Consider the following 7,966-nt stretch of genomic DNA (forward strand, 5'->3'; position numbering starts at 1 on the left):
AATACATATATAGGGTGTTAGTAAATAAGTATGACAAACTTTAGGGGTAATTCTACTTAAAAAATTATGGCAGTTTGCTCGATAAACGTCTGTCCGCAAATGCTTCGTTTCCGGTATACGGGGTGTTGAAATTTTTATTTTAAACTGCCAATTTTTTTATTGCTCTAAGACCGTGTGAACTGTGCAAATTAAATTTGGTGGGTTTTGAGGGGTAGTTATTGTGAGTTTTTTGACATACAAATAACAATTTTGTACTCATCATTGGCGCACCTGCGGGTAATGGTCTGAATTCTTTTTAAGAAAAAAATAGTACGACACTGAGATATTTCAAATTATTTTTCTATTTCACGTTTAATTTATAATAAAGAACCTTTCTTGTCTTTTTTTCAATTGGTGCACCGTTGTTATGCGAAAAAGTATAACGTATTCGCGCGTATTTTTGATTTCTTAATACATTATCGAGAACTCTCCAAAATAATATACCAAACCAGAACAATAACAGAAAATATTACTAAAAAGATTTTAACTAGGTGCAAAGCTACAACAAATGTTCAAAATTACCTCCTTTAAAGGTGGCAGAATAATTTCATAGTCACCGTTGGCCCGCGTACAGGTACTGGTCAAAATTTAACAAAATAATAATAATACGTCACTGAGATATGTCAATTTAAAAATTATTTTGGAATTCCTCGTTCAATTTATGAGGAAAAATCTTTCTTGACTTTTTTTCATATGAGGCGCCGTTTTATACAAAAAAAAAAAACATCTTAACGCTTACAAATTATTCGAGATATTAATTTGTTCGTATAAAAACGGAGACTCATATGAAAAAAAGACAAGAAATATTTTTTGTCATAAATTGAACAAGGAAATCAAAATGATGTTTAATTTGATATATCTCAGTGACGTACTATTTTTTTCTTTAAAAAAATTCAGATTGCCACCTTTAAAGAAGGTAACTTTAAACATTTGTTGTAGCTTTTCACCTAGTTCAAATTTTTTACTAATATGTTCTGGTATTGTTCCAGTTTGGTATTATTATATTAGAGAGTTCTTAAGAAATGAAAAATACGCGCGAATATGTTTAATTTTTTTTGCATAAAAACGATGCACCATACGAAAAAACCACAAGAACGGTTTTTTATTATAAATTAAACGTTGAATACAAAAATATGTCTTAATTTGAAATATCTCAGTGGCGTACTATTTTTTTCTTTAAAAAAATTGAGACCATTACCCGTATGTAACCAATACAAAAGTCTTATTTGTTTGTCAAAAAATGCGCAATAACTACCTCTTAAAATCCACCAAATTTAACTTCCACAGCTTAAATGGTCTTAGAGCAATAACAAAATTGGCAGTTTGAAATATAAATTTCAACAACCCGTATCTCCGAAACGAAGCATTTGCGGATATACATTTATAGAGCAAACTGTCAATATTTTTTCATGTAGAATTACCCCTTGAAGTTTGTCATACTTATTTATTAACACCCTGTATACGGGTAAAAATTCTTCTCCTCATTCAGGACTAAATCCTCATCCATTCTTTCAACAAAGTGCGATTGCCATCGTGCAAACGACTTGGGAGAGTTTTTGCTTTTTCCAGACACCGATTGCACTTTTCACGACACGGTAAGCATCCTCCTCAATGGGGTTTTTCATTATTTGACTTTTCTTTTAAAGGCAGATCCTCATTAAGCTCCAGTGTTTACTGATACATCCGCCTTTATTCTTTTCTTTTATGTTCCCCTATACTTCCGGACAGTTTTTAAGCTTCAAAAGTTTTGTAATACTAAATTCACGAAGAGTTCCTGCTTGTTTGGTATGTTTTTTTGTAAAGAATATTTGTTAAAACTTAATTAAATCTCTTGTGATATACAGATGTGTTTTGACAGAAACAATGTAGCATTTTTATGTTTTATATAAAACGGGATTAGTATCTATTAGAATAAATAAAAATTTTAAATCTAATTAAGAATGTTTCATTTAGTCGGAATTAATTGTCAGCTATAACTATAGTTTTAAATAATAACTAACTTTACATGATGTGTTTGCAACCCGACTCCATTCGTGCCGTAATCATAAAATCACAAACTTTTCAGGTAGGGCCGACAATACCGAGCCAAAATCACAATACCGGTATTTGGTATTTAAAATTTCAAATACCGGGATTCCGGTATTAAAACCGGTATTATGAATAAAAAATATACACGTTATATTTATGCTATCCTCAGTTGTTATATCGACTTGTCATTAAATAATACATGAAACCTATTAAATTTTGTGTTCAAATGAGTAGATGTTGTTTATAATAAGTATTAGATAGAGAGTAGGAATACATAGATACAAAAAATGTGGAAATAGAAAGACTATAGAGTATATTTGATTCTAGGATAAATTTTGCATATAATAGGATAGTACTTTTACATATGAAATTTGCTATTTGTAAGTTAATTTAACTATAAAACAAAGGAGGGACGGAGGAGGACGTAAAACGGAGAATAGGAATAGCTCAAAACACATTCAATATGCTAAGGAAAATGCGGTCTTCACGTCAGATGACAACTAAAACCAAGATAAGGCTATTCAACAGCAACGTGAAGACTGTGTTACTATATGGAGCAGAAACTTGGAAAATGTCAAGAAAATGTATCGGAGAGATGCAGGTATTCATAAATAAATGCCTAAGGAAGATTCTTAACATTTACTGGCCAAACCGTATATCAAACCAAGAGCTATGGACAAGAACGAACCAGGAACCTATGGAAAAGAACTAACCGTAGAAACGTGGAAAAGAAGTGTCGAAAAAGAAATTAATGCTATTGGGAAAACCTGGGCAGAAATAAAGATCAGTGCAAAGGATAGGACAGAATGGAGGCAGACAGTTGACGCCCTATGCTCCGCATGGAGTGAAGAAGAATAAGTAAGTAAGTGATATTTTCAATTATTATAAATAATTCAGAAAATAAGTGAGCCTAATTCATACACCACAATACACAAAAAAAATGAAAAATACATCTAAAAATGTAAAAACAATTCTGATTGATAAATCTTATGGCTTTTTAAAAATTTAAGAATTTTTATATAACTCATTTTATGTACATATTTGTATAGACGAGATTTAATAATTTGGTTGTAGAAACTGATGAGGAATAAGTAAGTAAGTGATATTTTCAATTATTATAAATAATTCAGAAAATAAGTGAGCCTAATTCATACACCACAATACACAAAAAAAATGAAAAATACATCTAAAAATGTAAAAACAATTCTGATTGATAAATCTTACGGCTTTTTAAAAATTTAAGAATTTTTATATAACTCATTTTATGTACATATTTGTATAGACGAGATTTAATAATTTGGTTGTAGAAACTGATATAACGCTTCGCCTTAAATTAACGACTTGTATGTGTAATAAACGTGTTTAATAAATATTTTTTACAATGATATTGGTTGTTTATCTTCAAAAATAATTTCTTGTAATAGCAAAAAATATTTTAGAAGAAAGTTTATTGTGCATCAATTCACTTTTTATAAATTAAGCTAATACCGAAATACCGGTATTTTTATTATAAATACCGGTATCGAATACCGGACAAAAATCGTCCGGGATTCCGGTATTCGGGATCCCGGAATCCCGGTATTGTAAGCCCTATTTTCAGGAGAGCAAAGGCAAGATGTACATTATGTGAACTCTTTATTGTTTTTCTCTGCATCTTCCTTATCTAATCAAATTCTGTATTCGATTTGATTCTGTGTGTAGCTATCTAATGCTAGTATTTATGTTTAATTATTGGCATTGCTTTACCCTGAAATTAACCGTAAAATATAAAAAGGCGCTATTATTAAGGCACATATATTCAAAATTCGAGGCGTAGGGCGTATCAACCTGCCATATCACAAGTTATGGCACTAGAGCAGTTTTATTGTTCTTGGCCAAAAATGCATTATCACAGGTTAGGGGAATATTTAAGATGAACGGTATTTACCTACTTATTACTATCTACTTTCGACCACAGTGTAACGCAAACTGCCTTATGGCGCGCTTGCTAATGCTGTGAGAGCCAAAACTGATAACTAATTTATATAGCATTATTACACAATGAAGGCAACGCCTAAAGAAACGTGTTAGGCCAAAAAACATATTACCCATTTTCTTAGGGTTATGGCTCTATTGACGTCGGGTGCGATATGGTCTTATTTAAAATTATCTTACCAAATAATGCCCTTCTGCAAAAAATATACTGATTGATGAATCTCTAGAAAATACGAATTTCGTAACTTCAGAAGTGGAAAGCGAAATCGAAATAAAGGTAATTTTAATATAACATTGTGGTTATACCGCATTAGAGACAGGAAATAATATTAAAACTCTACAAGAAAAGAGCTTTAGAACAAAACTATTCTTTTTATATAATTGTACCATTCATCAAAATATTATTTATGTACAAGCATAGTACATATTTATTGTTCAATTCGCTTTGAGCCGATGAGTAGAGAGGATTTGACAGTTTTCGCCAGCGCTGTTACTGGCAGTTTTGTGTATTGAATTTGAACAATTTTATCAGAAAAGTATTAGTTTCAAACCGACAGAGAGTGCTACCGACGAAATCCGCAGCCAATAAAACATAGACTTATAATAGACAGAGTGCCATTTATGGCGAAGTGACGACACCATCTTTTTTATTTGGATTAGTCCTATTTCACTCTTACGCATAATAAAGTTGCGACTGTTGTCCTCTCTTCTCAATGTGCTAGAAAGAGATACCGCAAACCAGTCCATGAGATCTTGTCGTCAGGAAGCGCGGGGTCACTCTATGTTAATATATACCTCTATGCAATAAAAACAGAGGTAACCTCTAAATTTCACATAAACTTCTTCTTTTTCTCAATGGCCTCTTGTGTAAGCAGTCATCCAGTTGCACGAATTTATATATTAAATATTAAACTTATAATGAATAAAATAAAAAAACATAATTACTTTACTATCAATTCTGTGTATTCGTTCAGTAATCAGGTTACAATAATATTTCAGTTCATAATTTGTGTTTTTCTAGATAAATATCTATTTTTCTCGTTTTGTATATTTCACATACACCAATCTTATCAGAAAAGTACAAGTTTCAAACCGCGAGAGGGTGCTACCGTCAAGACAGACAATTTTCAGTTAATTTCTCAGTGCCAAATAGTTTTGAAGTAATTTAGTACACATACGAGTATGTATAATGCTGTGCGTTTTGACATTAACTCACAAAATTAACAACAGCTTGACGTATATTAAAAATTTTTGTAAAATAAGGTGTTATAATGCTACCAAAATTCTCCTTTCCTGGATACCTGGACACTCTAATATATTTGGTAACACCCAGGCTGACATACTGGCAAAAATAGGAAGAGACCTGAATGTACCCATGGAAGTACCTACAACTGAATTCCCAGGATACCCTATCAGTCATCAGAGGAAAAATTACAAAAGAGTACCAAGAAAAATGGAAATCTTTAGTCCGGAAGAAGACTTCGCAATACAAAACAATTCAAGACTTCTTTCCTACAAAACCTTGGTATTCCAATTTTCCATATAGAAATAGAAGACACAATACCACCATCATTAGAATGCGCACAGGCCATTGTTTAACAAAACAACATCTGTATAAAATGAATATAAAAGATAATCCTTTTTGTGAATGTGGTCGTCTCGAGGATCTAAACCACATCTTTTTTGAATGCCCGATTAATGTGATTCCTAATTTTGATATATACACACAATTTATTTCCATGAACTTCAAAACACCGCTCTCTATATACAATATTCTAAGTTCCTTAACGGAAGAATCAGTCAATGTAATTATGCGTTTTCTTGCAATTAACCAAATAAGCTTATAAACTGCAATGCGTTTTCTAGCAATTAACAAAATAAGCTTACAAATTGCAAGGCTCAACTGTTTATATGTATCCGTGTTATATTATGTTGCTATTTGTCATTTAATTTATGTTTTAATTTTTAATCATACTTAACCTGACCCAATTAATCTCATTTAATTATAATCATCACACCTCATCAAAAGCTTCCTTACAAGAACATAGTCAGCGATTTTGGTATGGCGTAGAGCTAGGGATGGGAAAAACCTACCGGTTTAAACCTAAAACCGGTTTTTTTACTTCGTAATAACCAGTTTTACCGGTTGTTTTTTTTTGTCCCGGTTATAACCGGTTTTTTCTTTTTAAAGTAAAAACCGGTTATTAGGTTTTTACGGTGATTAGGATTAGGTTAGGTATTATTTTGGTTCCCAATCATAATCATTATTCTCAATTAATTATTCCAAACAAAACCACAATTCAAATTTTATTTTATTTCATAAAATACAGAAGCAAACTTAAAGTGCAATCTCACATCAGCCAGAAACAATTATTAAGTTTTATTATAATATTTCCTTGAAAAGGTATTTGTAATCATAATATTTACATAAGAAGTGATCTGGTTGAATTAGACGCAAACATCATCTATTTTTCACACTTAACTCTTGACATTGAAAGTAGGTGAATGACTTTTTCTGATTACCAAAAATAATGCTCTGACTATGAATATCGAATTACTGATTACGAATACGGATCTCCAAGAATTTCGCTACGTTTTTAAAATGATTCATTCATACAGAAAATATTAAATGAGTTAAATAAAATGTACCTATTCTACAAATATACAAACGCGTTAAAAGTAGTACATGTTCTTTCGATAGTACTAATTTTGATCATATTGATATCGAGTCGAATGGAGTATCGCAAACTAAAGTGTATTGTAAATGTAACTTTGTAACCTATTGGATTAAAAAAACCGAAAACCGGTTTTTCCAAAAACCGGTTTTTTTGGCCGGTTATAACCGCCAGGTTAAACCGTAAGCAAAAAAACCGGTATAACCGAAAACCGGTGTTTTGTCAATAACCGCCATCCCTACTTAGAGCCAGACTACGTCAAGATCGCTTATAAATCGTGCTGGTAATCGCCTTGCAGCGAAACCAAAAACAAAGAAGAAGAAGAAGAAGAAGTGTTATAAGAATGGAAGCGCCAAATTTGGGTTGGCAAGTTGCTACGCTTTCTCGACTTTGCTTTATGGAATGAAAGCTTGGACCTTAAGTGAGGCATTTATAAAAAATTAGAATCATTCGAGCTCATGGTCAACAGAAGAATTCTGAAAATATTCTGGACAGGACACATTATCATAAACAAAGAAGTTCGGAGGAAGATGAATAAAGAAATGGAAATTTTAAATACCATCAAAACAAGAAAATTGGAATATCTCGGACATTATCGGATTACACGTGGAGAGAGATACAACTTGCTCCATCACTAAAGTCCGAATTACTATGATTACCAATCTCCTTCAAGGAAATAGCACTCGAAGAAAAAGATTATTGAAGAAGTGACAACTCTTCATGAGCCTCTGCCGTGTCTACTATCGCCTTTCATGGCTGTCAGTCCTGTACCATTTTCTCCATATCCTCTATCAATGCATATTTCCACTTCTTTCTGGGCCTACATACCTTTCCCCATCTGGACTTCCTTGTGATACATTGTTTATATGGAAATCATTTTAATTACGATAAGAGTCTATAACGAAAATAGTAGAACCTAAAAGAAAACGTATGAACACTGTGTGGTCACCTTTTAGCGGCTCATACGTCGACAGTGGCGCATCAAACTTTACACTTATGGATGGGATAAATAAAATGAATGGTACCCTCCCTCACTTTCAGAATTAATTTTTTTTATTTGTTTAAGTTCTATGTGATTAAAAAATAAAACTCAGAGTAATTTTAACCAACCACCCCCTTCCCCCTTCACCCGCCATCAATAACTTTATTATTTGTTTTTATTTTTTTAGGTGAAATAAATGCCTTCAATTTTAAACTTTCAAGAAATTCACAATAACTTAAACAATTTAGGAGGCTAATATTGAAGAAGA

Source organism: Diabrotica virgifera, chromosome 2 (genome assembly GCF_917563875.1).
Source record: "Diabrotica virgifera virgifera chromosome 2, PGI_DIABVI_V3a".
Classification (NCBI taxonomy): Eukaryota; Metazoa; Arthropoda; class Insecta; order Coleoptera; family Chrysomelidae; genus Diabrotica; species Diabrotica virgifera.